This window comes from Otolemur garnettii, unplaced genomic scaffold (genome assembly GCF_000181295.1).
Source record: "Otolemur garnettii isolate 467f Iridium unplaced genomic scaffold, OtoGar3 scaffold00001, whole genome shotgun sequence".
In the NCBI taxonomy this organism is placed as follows: Eukaryota; Metazoa; Chordata; class Mammalia; order Primates; family Galagidae; genus Otolemur; species Otolemur garnettii.
Window position 1 is genome coordinate 38,843,850 of NW_003852396.1, and position 4,363 is coordinate 38,848,212.

Consider the following 4,363-nt stretch of genomic DNA (forward strand, 5'->3'; position numbering starts at 1 on the left):
GCTTAGGCAATTCTCCTGCCTCAGCCTCCTGAGTAGCTGGGACTACAGGCACCTGCCACAATGCCTGGCTATTTTTTGTTGCAGTTTGGCCGGGCCAGGTTTGAACCCACCACCCTCAGTATATGGGGCCAGCGTCCTACCCACTGAGCCATGGGCGCCACCCAATATTCTGTTTCTTAATCTGGGTATTGAATGTATTCCAAACTGTACCTGTTTTGATGTTTGCTTTTCTGAATGTGTATTACACTTCCATACAAAATGGAAAAAACGGCTGGGCATGGTGGCTCACACCTGTAATCCTAGCATTCTGGGAGGCCGAGGTGAGTAGATTGCCTGAGCTCACACGTTCAAGACCAGCCTCAGCCAGAATGCGACCACATTTCTAAAAAAGAGCTGGGCACTGTGGCAGGCTCCTGTAGTCCCAGCTACTCAGAAGGCTGAGGCAAGAAGATCAATCACTTGAACCCAAGAGTTAGAGGTTGCTGTGAGCTATAACACCATGGCACTCTACCGGGGTGACAAAGTGAGACTCTGCCTCAAAAACAAACTAAAAAAATTGAAAAAACTGAATTATATAGCCAGGCATTGTGATGGGTGCCCATAGTACCAGTTACTTAGAAGGCTGAGGAAAAACAATCGCTTAAGCCCAAGAGTTTGAGGTTGCTGTGAGCTGTGATGACATGATGGCATTCAACCCCACGGTGACACGACATCCATCCTGTAACCTATGGATCAAGGGTAACTGTGACTTTTAAGTCTTATTCATGAGATACATTTCATAAGGCTATAGTTGCTATAGACAGTGATTCCTCTGATGGATCTGGGCAGACTAAATTGAAAATCTTCTGGAAAGAATTCATCTTTTTTTTTTGTTTGTTTGTTTGCTTTTTTTTGGAGACAGAGTCTCACTATGTCACCCTCACTAGGGTGCTATGGCATCTCAGCTCACAGCATCCTCAAACTCCTGGGCTTAAGGGATTCTCTTGCCTCAGCCTCCCAAGTAGCTAGGACTACAGATGCCTGCCACATTCCCAGCGATTTTTTTTTTTTTTTTTGCTGTAGTTGTCACTGTTGTTTAGCAGGCCTGGGCCGGGTTTGAACCTGCCAGCCCCTGGGTATGTGACCGGCACCCTAACCACTGAGCTATGGGTGCCGAGCCAGGATTCACTATTCTTTTTTTTTTGAGACAGAGTCTCACTTTGTCGCCCTTGGTAGAGTGCTGTGGCAGCATAGCTCACAGCAACCTCAAACTCTTGGGCTAAAGCGATTCTCTTGCCTCAGTCTTTGCAGTAGCTTGGACTATAGGCGCCGGCCACAGTGCCTGGCTACTTTTTTTGTTTCAGTTTGGCCAGGGCTGGGTTTGAACTGCCACCCTTGGTATATGGGGCCAGCACCCTACCCGCTGAGCCACAGGCACCACCCCCAATTTTTCTTTTTTTCGTAGAGATGAGAATCTCACTTTTGCTCAGGCTGGTCTCGAACTTGTGAGCTCAAGCAGTCCACCCACCTTGACTTCCCAGAGTGCTAGGATTACAGGCGTGAGCCACCATGCCCAGCCACCCAGGTATTTTTAGAGATAAGGTCTCACTCTACTCAGATTGGTCTCGAACCTGTGCACTCAAGCAATCTATCCACCTCGGCCTCCCATAGTGCTGGGATTACAAGCATGAGCCACCTTGCCCAGCACCAATCAATGTATTGTTAGGGCTTGGTACTAACAATACAAAACAATGTATTGTTTAGGCTCAAGTGGCTAAAGCTCCAGCCACATATACCTAAGGTGGCAGGTTCGAATCCAGCCTGGGCCCACCAAACAACAATGATGGCTGCAACCAAAAAAGTAGCCAGGCGTTGTGGTAGGTGCCTGTTGTCCCAGCTACTTGGGAGGCGAAGGCAGGAGACTTGCCTCGCTTGAGCCCAGGAGTTGGAGATTGCTGTGAGTGATGCCACAGCACTCTACCCAGGGGGACAGCTTGAGGCTCTGTCTCAAAAAAAAAAAGAAAAAAAAATGTATTGTTAGTATAATAATTGAAGTGAGGAGACAGACAAGGATGCTCACCACTTCCATTATTTAATGTTCCTTTGTAAAGTGCAGTTAATATAGTTAGGCAATAAAATAAGAATCCAAATGCTAAAAATGAGAAGAAAATTATTTTTTTTTATTTTTATTTTTTTGGCATTTTTTGGCCGGGGCTGGGTTTGAACCCACCACCTCTGGCATATGGGGCCAGCGTCTACTCCTTTGAGCCACAGGCGCCACCCAAGAAAATTATTATTAATTATTTTGCAGAAGCAATAAAGTGATAGTTTATTAGAAGAAGATAGGAAAACTTCCAACACAATGGAAGGGGTCCTGAACCGGTTGCCTACTCTTTTCTTTTTTTTTTTTTTTGAGACAGAGTCTCAAACTGTCGCCCTGGGTAGAGTGGCTTGGCATCACAGCTCACAGCAACCTCAGACTCTTGGGCTTAAGCCTCAGCCTCCCAAGTAGCTAGGACTACAGGTGCCCACCACAATGCCCAGCTATTTTTTTTTTTGTTGCAGTTGTCATTGTTGATTTTAGCTGGCCCAGGCTGGGCTCGAACCCTCTATTCTTGGTGTACGTGGTTGGTGCCCTACCCACTGACCTATGAAAGCTGCCCAGAACACAGAATTTTTTTTTTTTTTGAGACAGAGCCTCAAGCTGTCGCCCTAGATAGAGTGCTATGGCATCACAGCTCACAGCAACCTCCAGCTTCTGGGCTCAAGTGTTTCTCCTGGTTCTGCCTTCCATGTAGCTGGGACTACAGGCGCCTGCCACAATGCCCGGCTATTTTTTGGTTGCAACCATCATTGTCGTTTGGCGGGGCTGGGCTGGATTCGAACCCGCCAGCTCAGGTGTATGTGGCTGGCACCTTAGCCACTTGAGTCACAGGGGCGAGCCAACACAGAATATTTTTTCTGTGTTTATTTTTTAAGTATTTATTTTATACTCGCCATTTTCCCATGCTCATGTATTGTTTCTAACACTTGATTGGCAACATACTATTACATAGAGCCCTCAAAGTCAGCAGAGCTTGGTAGTGGAAAGTGAGAGCTTAGGGGTGGGCCAAAGCCCCGAAGGCTTGGCTACTTAGTGGAAGGCAAGTGATCCAGTCAACACTGGCTGGAGTGTGTGTGAGTAATTCCAACGTTCTGAGCTGGTCACCAGGGACAAAGTCTTTTTTACATTGCACTTAGAAGTGAGGCTACAGTGAACCTGAAAGATCCAGGAAGCCCACTTTCTTATCAGCACCTCTCCACAGATGACAGCCCAGAACACAAAGCTGCCTGTCTGAGACTGGCAGGAAGGCCAGTCCAGATGAAATAATCAGATTAAAAACCAGAAGCACAAGCTCCTCTCCCAAAAGCAAAGCTAGAGGAGGGGGAAAGGGATGTGGGGAAGCAAGGAAAGGGAAAAAGGCCTTGGGCATAAGTGACTGAAAGGGAGGAGAGCTTTAAATGTGTCTGAAAAGACACAGGTAGGGATCCTTAGGACTTACATTGTGATACTGTCTACCCTATTGTTTCTTTTTTTCTTTTTCTTTTTTTGAGACAAAGTCTCATTCTGTCACCCTGGATAGAGAGCCATGACATCATAGCTCCTAGCAACTACAAACTCTTGGGCTCAAGTAATCCTTTTGCCTCAGCCTCCCTAGCAGCTGGGATCATAGGGGCCTGCCACAATGCCTGGCTAATTTTTCTATTTTTAGTAGAGATGGGCTCTTGCTCTTACGCAAGCTGGTCTTGAACTCCTGAGCTTAGGCAATCTACCTACCTGCCTTGGCCTCCCAGAGTGCTAGGATCATTGGCATGAGCCAATGGCTCACCTGCCCTATTATTTTAGAGATAACAGCTAGGACTTCCACCTGGCTCTCTCTTTAGTAGACATATAGACTGGGCTGTATTGTCAATCTACACAATACCTCTTAGAAGTTGAACTTGTGGACAACTTTGTGTATTTCTTTTTTTTCTTTTCTTTTTTTTTTGAGACAGAGTCTCACTTTCCTGCCCTCAGTAGAGTACCACCATAGAGCTCACAGCAACCTCAAACTCTGGGGCTCAAGCAATTCTCTGCCTCAGGCTCTCAAGTAGCTGGGACTACAGGCGCCCGCAACAATGCCCAGCTATTTTTAGAGATGAGGTCTTGCTCTGTCTCAGGCTGGTCTCTAACTCATGAGTTGAGGCACTACACCAGGCGTCCTCAAACTACGGCCTGCGAGCCACATGTAGCCCACCTAGGACATTTATCCGGCCCACCAGGTGTTTTTGCCTGTCCTACTTAACAGCCGACTTGTCCCGGGGCCCACAGTCCGGACCTCCAATGGTCTGAGGGACAGTGAAC